This window comes from Pseudorca crassidens, chromosome 3, assembly GCF_039906515.1.
Source record: "Pseudorca crassidens isolate mPseCra1 chromosome 3, mPseCra1.hap1, whole genome shotgun sequence".
NCBI classification, from domain to species: domain Eukaryota; kingdom Metazoa; phylum Chordata; class Mammalia; order Artiodactyla; family Delphinidae; genus Pseudorca; species Pseudorca crassidens.
The window spans coordinates 102,352,251-102,367,406 of NC_090298.1; positions in this window are offsets into that span (position 1 = coordinate 102,352,251).

Below are 15,156 nucleotides of genomic sequence, written 5' to 3' on the forward strand. Positions count from 1 at the left end.
CATCTGCAAACAGTGACAGTTTTACTTCTTTTCCAATTTGGAGTCCTTTTTGCTTTTTCTTCTCTGAATGTCATGGCTTGGACTTCTAATACTGTGTTGAATACAAGTGGCACAAGTGGACACGCTTTGTCTTGTTCCTGATCTGAGATGGAATGCTTTCAGCTTTTCACTGTTGAGTATATGTTAGCTGTGGTTTGTCAAAAATGGTCTTTATTATGTTGAGGTATGTTTCCTCTATTCCCACTTTCTGGAGAGTTTTTTTTTTATCATAAATGGATGTTGGATTTTGTCAAAAGATTTTTCTGCATCTATTGAGATGATCATATGGTTTTTATTCTTTGGTTTGTTAATGTGGTATATCACACTGATTGATTTGTGGATATTGAAGAATCCTTGTATCCCTGGGTTAAATCCCACTTGATCATGGTGTATGATCCTTTTAATGTACTGTTGGACTTGGTTTGCTAGTATTTTGTTGAGTATTTTGGTATCTATGTTCATCAGTGATATTGGCCTGTAATTTTTTCTTTTTTTGTCATATCTTTGGTTTTGGTATCAGGGTGATGGTGGCGTCATAGAATGAGTTTGGGAGTGTTCATTTCTCTAAAGTTTTTTGGAATAGTTTCAGAAGGATAGGTGTTAGCTCTCCTCTAAATGTTTGATAGAATTTGCCTGTGAAGCCATCTGGTCCTGGATTTTTGTTTGTTGGGAGTTTTTAATCAGAGTTTCAATTTCCGTACTTGTGATTGGTCTGTTTATATTTTCTATTTCTTCTTGGTTCAGTCTTGGGACATTGTACCTTTCTAAGAATTTGTCCATTTCTTCCAGGTTGTCCGTTTTATTGGCATATAGTTGCTTGTAGCAGTCTCTTTGATCCTTTGTATTTCTGTGGTGTCTGTTGTAACTACTCCTTTTTCATTTCTAATTTTATTGATTAGAGCCCTGTCCCTTTTTATTTCTTGATGAGTCTGGCTAAAGGTTTATCAATTTTGTTTATCCTTTCAAAGAACCAGCTTTTAGAGTCACTGATCTTTCCTGTTGTTTGCTTCATTGTCTATTTCATTTATTTCTGCTTTGATCTTTATGATTTCTTTCCTTTTACTAGCTTTGGGTTTTGTTTGTTCTACTTTCTCTAGTTGGTCTAGATGTAGGTTTAGGTTGTTTATTTGTGATTTTTCTTGTTTCCTGAGGTAAGATTTTATTGCTATAAACTTCCCTGTTAGAACTGCTTTTGCTGCATCTCATAGGTTTTGGGTCATCGTTATTTTGTTTTCATTGTCTCTAGCTAGTTTTTTATTTCCTCTTTGATTTCTTCAGTGATTCATTGGTTGTTTAGTAGCATATTGTTTAGCTTCCACATGTTTGTGTTTTCTGCAGGGTTTTTTTCTTGTTATTTGTTTCTAATCTCATAGCATTGTAATGGGAAAAGATACTTGATAGGTTTTCAGTTTTCTTAAATTTACTGAGGCTTGCTTTGTGGCCCAGCCTGTGATCTATCCTGGAGAACGTTCTTTGTGCACTTGAGAAGAATGTGTATTCTACTGCTTTTGGATGGAATGTTCTATAAATATCAATTAAGTCCATCTGGTGTAATTTGTCATTTAATGCCTGTGTTTCCTTATTAATTTTCTGTCTGAATGATCTCTCCATTGATGTAAGTGGGGTGTTAAATTCCCCCACTATTACTGTGTTACTGTCAGTTTCTTTTTATGGCTGTTAGCATTTGACATATATTAAGGTGCTCCTATGTTGGGTGCATATATATTTACAATTGTTATATCTTCTTCTTGGATTGATCCCTTGATCATTATGTAGTGTCCTTCCTTGTCTCTTGTAACAGTCTTTATTTTAAAGTCTATTTTGTCTCATAAGAGTGTTACTACTCCAGCTTTCTTTTGATTTCCATTTGCATAGAATACCTTTTTCCATCCCCTCACATACAGTCTGTGTGTGTCCCTAGATCTGAAGCGGGTCTCTTGTAGACAGCTTATATACAGGTTTTGTTTTTGTCTGCATTCAGCCAGTCTATGTCTTTTGGTTGGAGCATTTAATGTGTTTACATTTAAGGTAATTATCAATCTGTATGTTCTTATTGCCATTTTGTTAATTGTTTTGCATTTGTTTCTACAGGATTTTTTCTCCCCTTCCTTTTTTGTTCTTTTGTGATTTGATGACTAACTTTAGTGTTGTGTTTGGATTACTTTTTTTTTTTGTATGTATATCTATTGTAGATTTTTGGGTTGCAGTTCCCATGAGGTTTTTATATAGCAGTCTACATATATACAAGATTGTTTTAAATTGCTGGCCTCTTAATTTCAAATGCATTTCCAGTATCCTGAATTTGTACTTCCTCTTCTCCACAGTTGCTGGTTTTGATATATTTGTATGTGGATGACTTCCTTCCTTTACTATGTTTGCCTTTACCAGTGCACTTTCTCATTCATAATTTTCTTGTTTCTGTCGGTGGCCTTTTCTTTTCCACCTAGAGAAGCTCCTTGAGTATTTGTTGTAAAGCTGGTTTGGTGGTGCTGAATTCTCTTAGCTTTTGCTTGTCTGAAAAGCTTTTGATTGCTCTATTGGATCTGAAGGAGTGCCTTGCTGGGTAGAATATGCTTGGTTGTAGATTTTTCCCTTTCATCACTTGAAATATATTGTGCCACTCCCTTCTGGCATGCAGAGTTTCTGTGAAAAATCAGCTGATAACCTTATGGGGATTTCCTTGTATGTTATTTGTTGCTTTTTCTTTGTTGCTTTTAATATTTTCTCTTTGTCTTTAAATGTTGTCAGTTTGATTAATATGTGTCTTGGCATTTTCCTCCTTGGGTTTATCCTATATTGGACTTTCTGGACTTGAGTGTTTCCTTTCCTTTGTTAGGGACGTTTTCAGCTAAAATCTCTTCAAATATTTTCTCAGGCCCTTTCTCTGTCTCTTTTCCTTCTGTGACCCCTATAATGCGACTGTTGGTGCATTTAATGTTGCCCCAGGGGTGTCTTACGCTGTCTGCATTTCTTTTCCTTCTTTATTCTTTTCCACAGCAGTGATTTCCACCACTCTGTCTTCCAGCTCATGTATTCGTTCTTATGCCTCATTTATTTTGTTATTGTTTCCTTCTAGTGTATCTTTCTTTTCAGTTATTATATTGTTCACCTCTGTTTGTTTGTTCTTTTAATCTTTTAGGTCTTTGTTAAACATCTCTTGTACCTTCTCAATCTGTGCCTCCATTCTTTTTAGGAGATCTTGGGTCATCTTTACTATCATTACTCTGAATTCTTTTTCAGGTAGGTTGCCTATCTCCACTTCACTTAGTTGTTCTTCTGGGTTTTTATTTTGTTCCCTCATCTGGAACATATTTCTCTGCTGTCTTTTGTCTAACTTTCTCTCTTTGTGGTCTCCTTTCCACAGGCTGCAGGACTGTAGTTCCTCTTGCTTCTGGTATCTGCCCCCTGGTTGGTGAGGTTGGTCCTGGGGCTTGTGCAGGCTTCCTGGTGGGAGGGACTGGTGCCTGCCCCCTGTAGGTGGAGCTGGGTCTATTCCCTCTGGTAGGCAGGACCATGTACAGGGGTGTGTTTATAGGTGGCTGTGAGCTCAGTACAACTTTAGGCAGCCTGTCTGCTGATGGGTGGTGCTCTGTTCCTATCCTGCTGTTTGTTTGGCACAGGTGTCCCTGTGCTAGAGCCTGCATGCTCTTGGGTGGGGCCAGGTCTGGGAGAGCTCACGCTAATCAGTATTTTCTGGGGCCTCCACCACCAGTGTCCTTGCCCCTGCAGTGAGTTACAGCCAAACTCCATCTCCCCTCCCCTCCCCTTGGAAACCCTGTGAGACCCACAGTTAGGTCTAGCCCAGGCTCCTATAGAGTCACTGCTTTGTGCTGGGTCCCAGTGCACATGAAATCTTTTGTGCACCCTACAAGAGTAGAGTCTCTGTTTCCCCCAGCCCTGTGGAGCTCCTGCACTCAAGCCCCATTGGCCTTCAAAGCCAAGTGCTCTGGGGGCTCTCTCTCCTGATGCCAGACTCTCGGGCAGTGAAGCCAGACTGGGGCTTAGAACTCTCACTCATGTGGGAGAACCTCAGCAATCTAATTATTTTGCAGTTTGTGTGTTGCCCACGCAGCAGATATGGGATCTGATTATATCACGAAAGTGCCCCTCCTACCATCTTGTTGTGGCTTCGTCTTTGTCTTTGGATGTAGACTGTCTTCTTTGGTAGGTATGAGTCTTTTTTTGATGGTCACTCAACAGTTAGTTGTGATTTGGGTGTTTTCATTAGAGGAGATAAGCTCAAGTTCTTGTACTCTGTCATCTTGTCTGGAATCGAGGGGCTGCTTTTAGTTTGCATGCTTGCTGCCTCTTTCCTCAGGATATCCCCTTGATATGGGGTATGTAGGTGTGGTGGCCCATGCACAGTTCCAGTACTGTGGGGGCAGCTATTGGCGCCCACCTGAGGGTCTCCCAGACATAGCGGTAGCCTGTGAATACCCAGGAGAGCAGGGACAGTGATTGGCACCTGCTCACATCTCATGTGTGCTCCCTGGATGGGGTATGCAGCAACTGGTGCCCACTCATGGGTCTCCCAGAGGCAGCAGCAGGCCCCTTACTCCTGGGACAATGGGGGGCAGCACTTGGTTCTTGCTCAAGGGTCCCCTGTCAGCCCACACGCCCCTGGGACAGTGGGGACAACACTTGCTCGTGTGTCCTACATCAGTGGTGGTGGCCCACACACTCCTGGGACAGCTGAGGCAGCGACTGGGGCCTGCTTTCAGGTCTCTTGGCAATGACAGTGTCCTGTGCCCACCTGTGGAACCTACGATTGGGGCAGCAGCTCATGCCTGCATCTGGAGTTCAGCTTCTGTAGGTGGTGTCCTGTTGCCTAAGAGTATGAGCATAGGGAAAGAAGCTCCTTATGGCAGTCCCGTCCCTCTCCTCGTGTACCCCACAACAATGGCACCTTGCCTTTCTGGCGGGCTCAGGCTTATCCAAGTGCACCCTCTGTTGCCACACTCCAGCCTCTTCAGGCTGTCTCTGCACAGCCAATCCCGGTTCTCTCCCTGGGTCTGACCTCTGAAGCCTGTGCCCTAGCTCCCAGCCCCCTCCTGCACCAGTGGATGAGCATCTTAGGCTGGAGAGCACAGTGCAGCAGTATCATCTGTGCAGGTCACTCTCTGTTTTGCCTTCCACAAACTGGTTGCTGTGATCTCCTCTGAGGCTCCAAAGCTTCCCCTCCATCCAGGCTGGTCTCCCCACTGGTGAGGGGATTTCCCAGAGTGTGGGAGTGTTTCTTCCTTCAGAGCTCCCTCCCTGGGGCACAAGTCCCATCCCAATTCCTTTCTTTTTTTTTTTTTTTTTTTTGTCCTACCTGGTTATGTGGAAGTTTTCTTGCCCTTTGGAAGGCTGAGGTCTTCTGCCAGTGTTCAGTAGATGCTCTGTGTGAATCGGTCCACTTGTAGATATATTTTTGATGTATATGTGGGAGGAGGTGAGCTCCATGTCCTACTCCTATACCATATTGATTCCTTCCCCCGTCATTCACTTCTTATAGCTAGGTAAGCTCTCTGATAGGAAAACAAGATCAACATGATAGCTACCACAACTAAGAGCTTCAAGGTTGTATTAACATCTCTCTACCTCATTTGAGAGAAGAATGCCCCAGCATGTTCCCCAGGAAAAGGTTTGATGTTGAGTCAGAACTTGATGATGCAGTCAAATTACACATTTATATTCATTTATGGTCAACTCTGCTTTTTCTGTTTTTGTGTCCTTGCCATAGGCCTTTAATTTGGGTGATAAATATATAGGGATTTTTTTAATGCTATCTGCCTTTTACCCTACTGCTTATTCAGTTGACTTTCAAGCTGTATTTTTCACCAGTAGCCAGGAAGAGTTTTGAGGGTGGACAGGGGAAGGGGATTTCCAAATCTGCTAGGTAGTTATCAATTTGTGGGTGGCACAATTTTGAAACCTAAAACTGTTCTGCAAGGTAAGAACCCCACCAGGGGATAATCAGGAATTTGAGGAGGTATTTTTTGGAAAATTAGAAATTATACCGCTAGAATGGAGTTTCTTTTCTGAATGTTGACAGAACAACTTGACCTGGAGGACAAGGTTCATTAACTTAAAGTATTGTCTCCATTGCTTCCTACTTAAAACTCGATCTTTTTGCAACTGACGCAAACATCTATTTCACTTGTGGCGTCTCTTCTGTGCATTCCAGGGGCTCCACTGAATCGAGTTTCACTTTAGGACAGAGACAGAATCATGTTCCCCATAAATGCAGACCAAAGAGCCACATTGACACTGCTTAAGAAGATGTGCGTGCCATGATTTGGAATCTAATCTGTGTTTAAGTAAGTTTGTCACACTGACTCATGTGATAGGTGATCTCTTGCCATATGCTGCTTTTTTTTTTTTTTTTTTTTTTTGCAGTGCACGGGCCTCTCACTGCTGTGGCCTCTCCCATTGCAGAGCACAGGCTCCGGATGCGCAGGCCCAGCGGCCATGGCTCATGGGCCCAGCCGCTCTGCGGCACGTGGGATCCTCCCAGACCGGGGCACAAACCCGTGTCCCCTGCATCGGCAGGCGGACGCTCAACCACTGTGCCACCAGGGAAGCCCCATATGCTGCTTTCTTATTGCTAAATTATAGTGCTCCCGTAATAAAGAGAAGTTCCTTTTTGACCAGTGTGACAACACTGAAGGGGCCAGCAAAAGCCAGACACAGAAAAGCAGGTCTCTTAAGTAGATAAGAATCTTAATCAATTACAGGTGAAATCTTCCTGGGTTCAGCATATTGTTTTGATGGTCTCAGGAAAAACCATCTCAATTAATGTTCCTTTATTTATAACTAGTTTGAAGAACTTAGTACTTGGATGAAAATCTGCATGGTCCACTAATTTTCTATGGTAACATCCACTTGCTTTTTCTGCCTCCTAGCAGTCCTCATCTACAATTTATCATCTTACCTATCATGAGCTGAGGAAAAAAAAAAAAGGCATCAACTTTCACTAAACATGTGTTTTCTCTAAGCTCTGCTCATTAATAAATACTAATATGGAACAGAAAAATACCCAAAGAAGCAAAATGGATAGTCAGTGTAGGCTCATCTCAAATCCATGTTTAGAACGTCTGTCTGTGAGTTTATCTTTATGACTACTGTAAAAAAAATTTTTTCTTTATGTTGGTAAATCATGGTAGAAGTTCTTGGGTGTCTGAATGAATTAGGCAGGGCTTGCCTTTCATTGCCTCAGGGGACAGGATTCCAGGTTGATGTTCAGGATCCCTCCTCTGCTGATTTCCTTGCCCCCATCCAGTTAGCTGCTACGTAAGATTTAGCAACAACATTCCTTGTTTAGCATGAATGTGTTTATCAGATATTTCCTTGAGGGGAGTGTTTCTGAAGGTTAAAAGAGGAAGAGGTAATTCAAAGATATTGGTAGAGCTTAGAGGATGCCAGAACACCTCCTGCCTAGAGCTGGCACTAGACCTTAACTGAGGTGGCCTCATGCTCCAACTTGTTTCTTTTGCTTTTTGCCAAAGGTTCATGTGGTGGTGATGGAAATGCAATGGAACTTAGAATTTTCAAGCCCTGGATTCAAGTCTTGGTTGCCATCTAATATGTTGTCTCCTCATCTACAAAATGAGAATATTCCTTACTTTACAGGGTGAGTCAATCCAACACAGTGTGATGAAAGGTAAGACTAGTATTATTAATAAGTTCACAAAAATATTCCCTATTATTGAAGTTTCCTCTTGGAAATGGTTGTATCTTCAGCACTACACTACAGAGAATTCCTCTTTCCTTAGGGTGCATCACAAGTTCCCCACCTTAGCGTCTTGACATATCTGGTTTGGTGTTTGACAGCTTAGGGAACTTTATTGTTATCGCTCCAGCTGTGGCTGCTGCTTGACGTGTTTTACAACATAGTTCTTGGTCCACAGTAACTTGTGGGTGTTATTACCTAGAAATGGATAGGACAAGAGATGCTTTTCATTAAAAATACATATGGAGGGCTTCCCTGGTGGCGCAGTGGTTGAGAGTCCGCCTGCCGATGCAGGGGACATGGGTTCGTGCCCTGGTCCGGGAGGATCCCACGTGCCGCGGAGCGGCTGGGCCCGTGAGCCATGGCCGCTGAGCCTGCGCGTCCGGAGCCTGTGCTCCGCAACGGGAGAGGCCACAACAGTGACAGGCCCACGTACCGCAAAACAAACAAACATAAAAACATATGGAGATATAGAAATATTTAAATGGCATTCTAGGCATATAGGAGAAAGATAGTCTTATTTTCTGTCCATCTCTAATTTCTAAAGTGCATCCATAACACCAGGATTTGGGGCCATCTTTAAGTCCCGCTGACTTCCTATAATGTCCCCTGAGGGACAGCTGGGGTTGTTAAGATACTGTGCGTGTTTTGAGAAAAGGACTAGCATAATTCTGTATCACCTTAATAGAAAGGTTTGCTTCTTACTTTTGCAAGCGTTTTATTAATAGTGTGGTAACTCATATTGTAGATCTGGGGAAATCACATTCTTATGACTAACTGATGTAACCAGAGGTGGTTCGCAGCAATTAGACTTCCTAATATACTGACTTTCCTTAGATTAATGAAATATTTATATGCCAGTGCCTGCATCAAATGAAAGCCTGGCTGGCTTCAGTCACTCTCTACTCAGTGTGGTCCTGGGCCAGTAGCAGCACCACCTGGGAGCCTGTTAGAAATACAGACTCACAGGCCTGCCCCAGACCTAGTAATCAGAATCTGTCTGCTGGTGATTTATATGTACATTAAAGTTCAAGAACACTCCCCCAGTAGACCTTACTCTTAGTTTTCAAAAGGGATGAAGAAGGCAAGAATTATTTGCTGCTCTTGAAGAATAATCAGAATCATTAAAGTAGGTTGCTCATCTGTGTAGACCAGCACTACCAAAAGAAATATAATGTGAGCTCCATGTGTAGTTTTTTTTTTTTTTTTTTTTTTGCGGTACGCGGGCCTCTCACTGTTGTGGCCTCTCCCGTTGCGGAGCACAGGCTCCAGACGCACAGGCTCAGCGGCCATGGCTCACAGGCCCAGCCACTCCGCGGCATGTGGGATCCTCCCAGACCGGGGCACGAACCCGTGTCCCCTGCATCAGCAGGCGGACTCTCAACCACTGCGCCACCAGGGAAGCCCCTCCATGTGTAGTTTTAAATTTACGGTCACCACAATTTAAAAAAAAGTAAAAAGAAACGAAAATTTATTTTAATCATATATTTTATTTAAACCAATACATCCAAAGTATTATTTCAGTGGGGAAGCAATGTGAAAAAATATTAATGAGATATTCTCCATTTTTTCTTAATAATGTTTCATAATAAATATGTGCATATATACTTACAGCACATCTCAATGTGGACTAGCCACATTTCAAGTGCTCAACAACTACATGTAGTGAGTAGATGTCATATTGACAGAGCAATTGTAGATGATTATGTATCTACCATCCACTCCAGGGTGCACTTCAGTGCACGTCCTGGAGTGGTGTGCACATATTCCTTCCTTGATTTGTTTATTATTGGATGCCTACCATGCGTCAGACTTCGTGTTAGGTTGAAGGTAAGCAAAAGTAAGATGCACATATTTAAAAACATAATGACAGTATCACAAGATAAATACAATAGAAGAGGTCTGTGTAAACTGCTATGGAAGCATGGAAGCATGGAAGAGCGAGCATCAAACATTGTCCAGGGCAGGAAGACAGCATCAGGCTTAAAAACTTGCACAGCGGAGACAAATAGACCCATGCTTCAGGACTTACCTCAGTCCTCTGGGCTTTCACTAGGAGCTAATGACAAAAGGTTTTCAAAGAGCTGTTATAAGGATAAAATGATAATTGGATATAAAGTATCTGAAACATAGTATGCTCTATTGATACATTAAAAGAAAGGTAAGGTTAAATTTGAGTGTTTATGGGTAAGTGGAGTTCCACAGGTATATCCTTCAGGATCCACCAATTATGAACATTTGATTTCTCTACTTTCTCTCTGTAAATGTATATATACATACACACGTATAGATCAATACTTTTATATACATATTCCGAAAAACACTGGAAAATAATTTGTAGACATTAAGACCATTTATCCCTAAATATGTCAGTATGTATTTCCTGAGAATGAGAACATTTTCTTACATAATTAGGGGTGTAATTATCAAATTTCAGGAACTTTAAAACACAACACTATTTTCTAATCTATAGTTCACGGTCCTTCATGGTCCAGGATTCAATCAGGTCTCATATCTCTGTGATCTCCTGGAATCAAGAATAGTTGCTCAGACTTTACTTTGGAGTGGAGAAGATGTCTGTGTGTATAAAAGAACTCGACATTTTTAGAGAGAACAGGCTAGTTATTTTGTAGAATATCCCTCAACTTGGGTTTCTCTGATGTTTCCTCACGATTAGATTCAGGTTACATATTTTGGCAGGTCAGCTAGGATTTAAAAAAATATTTTTATTGAGGTATAACTGATTTAAAATATTATATAAATTTCAGGTATACAACTGAGTCACAATTTTTAAACCTTATACTCTATTTATAGTTATAAAATATTGGCTATATTCCTTCTGCTGTACAATATATCCTTGTAGTTTATTTATTTTAATAGCTCTTTATTGGAGTATAACTTCACAATACTGTGTTAGTTTCTGTTGTACACCAAAGTGAATCTGCATGTCCCCATATCCCTTCCCTCTTGAGCCTCCCTCCCACCCTCCCTATCCCACCCCTCTAGGTCATTGCAAAGCACTGAGCTGATCTCCCTGTGCTATGCCGCTGCTTCCCACTAGCTAACTGTTTTAGATATGGCAGTGTATATATGTCGATGCTACTCTCACTTTGCCCCAGCTTCCCCCTCCCACCCTGTGTCCTCAAGTCCGTTCTCTATGTCTACCTGTTTATTCCTGCCCTGCAACTAGGTTCATCAGTACCATGTTTTTTTTTTTTTAGATTCCATATATATGCGTTAGCATATGGTATTTTTCTCTTTCTGACTTGCTTCACTCTGTATGACAGACTCCAGGTCCAACTGCCTCACTACAAATAACACAATTTTGTTTCTTTTTATGGCTGAGTAATATTCCATTGTATATATGTGCCATATCTTCTTTACCCATTCATCTGTTGATGGACACTTAGGTTGGTTCCATGTCCTGGCTATTCTAAATAGTGCTGCAATGAACATTGTGGTGCATGTCTCTTTTTGAATTATGGTTTTCTCAGGGTATATGCCCAGTAGTGGGATTGCTGGGTCATATGGTAATTCTATTTTTAGTTTTTTTAAGGAACCTCCATACTGTTTTCCATAGTGGTTGTATCAATTTACATTCCCACCAACAGTGCAGGAGGGTTCCCTTTTCACCACACCCTTTCCAGCATTTATTGTGTCTAGATTTTTTGAAAATGGCCATTCTGACCGGCATGAGGGGATACCTCATTGTAGTTTTGATTTGCATTTCTCTAATACTTAGTGATGTTGAGCAGCTTTTCATGTGCCTCTTGGCCATCTGTATGTCTTCTTTGGTGAAATGTCTATTTAGGTCTTCTGTCCATTGTTTAATTAATTGGATTGTTTGTTTTTTTGATATTGAGCTCCATGAGCTGTTTGTATATTTTGGAGATTAATCCTTTGTCTGTTGTTTCATTTGCAAATATTTTCTCCCATTCTGAGGGCTGTCTTTTTGTCTTGTTTATGGTTTCCTTTGCTGTGCAAAAGCTTTTAAGTTTCATTAGGTCCCATTTGTTTACTTTTGTTTTATATCTCTAGGAGGTGGGTCAAAAAGGATCTTGCTGTGATTTATGTCATAGAGTGTTCTGCCTATGTTTTCCTCTAAGAGTTTTACAGTGTCTGGTCTTACATTTAACTCTTTAATCCATTTTGAGTTTATTTTTGTGTATGGTGTTAGGTAGTGTTCTAATTTCATTCTTTTCCATGTAGATGTACAGTTTTCGCAGCACCACTTATTGAAGAGGCGGTCTTTTCTCCATTGTATGTTCTTGCCTCCTTTGTTGTACATTAGGTGACCATATGTGTGTGGGCTAATCTCTGGGCATTCTATCCTGTACCACTGGTCTATACTTCTGTTTTTGTGCCAGTACTATACTGTCTCGATTACTGTAGCTTTGTGATATAGTTGGAACTCAGGGAGCCTGATTCTTCCAAGTCAGTTGTTCTTCTCAAGATTGCTTGGGCTATTCAGGGTCTTTTGTGTTTCTAAACATTTTGTATTGTTTTGTTTATGCGGTACGTGGGCCTCTCACTGTTGTGGCTTCTCCCGTTGCGGAGCACAGGCTCTGGACGCGCAGGCTCAGCGGCCATGGCTCATGGGCCCAGCTGCTCCGCGGCATGTGGGATCTTCCTGGACCGGGGCACGAACCTGTGTCCCCTGCATTGGCAGGCAGACTCTCAACCACTGCGCCACCAGGGAAGCCCTCCAAAAATTGTTTTGTTCTAATTCTGTGAAGAATGCCATTGGTAGTTTGATAAGGATTGCACTGAATCTGTTGATTGCTTTGGGTAGTATAGCCATTTTCACAATATTGATTCTTCCAATCCAAGAACATGGTATATTTCTCCATCTGTTTATATCATCTTTGATTTCTTTCATCAGTGTTTTATAGTTTTCTGAGTACAAGTCTTTCGCCTCCTTAGCCAGTTTATTCCTAGGTATCTTATTCTTTTCGTTGCGATGGTAAATGGATTGTTTCCTTAATTTCTCTTTCTGATATTTTGTTGTTGGTGTATAGGAATGCCAGAGGTTTCTGTGCATTAACTTTGTATCCTGCAACCTTACCAAATTCATTGATTAGTTCTAGTAGTTTTCTGGTGGCATCTTTAGGGTTTTCTATGTATAATATCATGTCATCTGCAAACAGTGACAGTTTTACTTCTTTTCCAATTTGTATTCCTTTTCTTCTCTGATTGTGGTGCATAGGACTGCCTAAACTATGTTGAATGAGAGTGGCAAGAGTGGACATCTTTGTCTTGTTCCTGATCTTAGAGGAAATGGTTTCAGTTTTTCACCATTGAAAATGATGTTGGCTGTGGGTTTGTCATATATAGCCTTTATTATGTTGAGGTAGGTTCCCTCTATGCCCATTTTCTGAAGAGTTTTTATGATAAATTGGTGTCGAATTTTTGTCAAAAGCTTTTTCTGCATCCGTTCAGAGGATCATATGGTTTTTATTCCTTGATTCATTAATGTGGCGTATCACACTGATTTATTTGCATATATTGAAGAATCCTTGCATCCTGGGATAAATCCCACTTGATCATGGTGTATGATCCTTTTAATGTGCTGTTGGGTTCTGTTTGCTAGTATTTTGTTGAGGATTTTTGCATCTATGTTCATCAGTGATATTGGTCTATAATTTTCTTTTTTTGTGATATCTTTTCTGGCTTTGGTATCAGGGTGATGGTGGCTTCGTAGAATGAATTTGGGAGTGTCTCTCCCTCTGCAGTTTTCTCAAAGAGTTTGAGAAGGATCGGTGTTAGCTCTTCTCTAAATGTTTGATAGAATTCACCAGTGAAGCCATTTAGTCTTGGGCTTTTGTTTGCTGGAAGATTTTTAATCACAGTTTCAATTTCATTACTTGTGATCGGTCTGTTCATATTCTCTATTTCTTCCTGGTTCAGTCTTGGAAAATTGTACCTTTCCAGGAATTTGTCCATTTCTTGGTGGTTGTCCATTTTATCGGCATATAGTTGTTTGTACTAGTCTCTTATAATCCCTTGTATTTCTGCAGTGTCAGTTGTGATTTCTCCTTGTTCACTTCTAACTTTATTGATTTGCATCCTCTCCCTTTTTTTCTTGATGAGTCTGGCTAAGGGTTCATCAATTTTGTTTATCTTCTCAAAAAACCAGCTTTTAGTTTTATTGATCTTTGTTATTGTTTTCTTTGTTTCTATTTCATTTATTATTTCTGCTCTGATCTTTATGATTTCTTTCCTTCTACTGACTTTGGGTTTTCTTTGTTCTTTCTGTAGTTGTTTTAAGTGTAGGGTTAGATTGTTTGAGATTTTTCTTGTTTCTTGAGGAGAGACTGAATTGCTATCAACTTCTGTCTTAGAACTGCTTCTGCAGCATCCCATAGGTTTTGGGTCATTGTGTTTTCATTGTCATTTGTTTCTAGGTATTTTTTGATTTCTTCAGTGCTCTCTTTGTTATTTAGTAGCACACTGTTTAGCCTCCATGTATTTGTGTTTTTTACAGTTTTTTTCCTGTAATGATTTCCAATCTCATAGTGTTGTGGTCAGAAAAGATACTTGATACGATTTCAATTTTCTTAAATTTTCCGAGGCTTGATTTGTGACCCAAGATGTGATGTATCCTGGAGAATGTTCCGTGTGCACTTGAGAAGAAGGTGTATTCTTCCATTTTCGGGTGGAATGTTCTATAAATATAAATTAATTCTAGGTGGTCTATGGTGTCATTCAAAGCTTGTGTTGTGTTTCCTTTTTTATTTTCTGTTTGGATGATCTATCCATTGGTGTAAGTGGGGTGTTAAAGTCCCCTGCTATTATTGTGTTACTGTCGATTTCTCCTTTCATGGTTGTTAGCATTTGACTTACTTATGTATTGAGGTGCTCCTATGTTGGGTGCAAAAACATTTATAATTGTTGTATCTTCTTCTTGGATTGATCCTTTGATCATGTCGTGTCCCTCCTTATCTCTTGTAACAGTCCTTATTTTAAAGTCTATTTTATCTGATACGAGTATTGGTACTCCAGCTTTCTTTTGATTTCCATTTGCATGCAATATCTTTTTCCATCCCCTCACTTTGTCTGTATGTGTCCCTAGGTCTGAAGGGGGTCTCTTGTAGACAACATATATATGGGTCTTGTTTTTGTATCCATTCAGCCAGTCTGTGTCTTTTGGTTGGGGCATTTAATCCATTTATATTTAAGGTTCATATCAGTATGTATGTTCCTATTACCATTTTCTTGTTTGGGGTTTGTTTTTGTGGGTCTTTTTCTTCTCTTGTGTTTCCTGCCTAGAGAGGTTTCTTTAGCATTTGTTGTAAAGCTGGTTTGGTGGTGCTGAATTCTCTTAGCTTTTGCTTTTCTGAAAAGCTTTTGATTTCTCCATCAAATCTGAATGAGATCCTTGCTGGGTAGAGGAATCTTGGTTC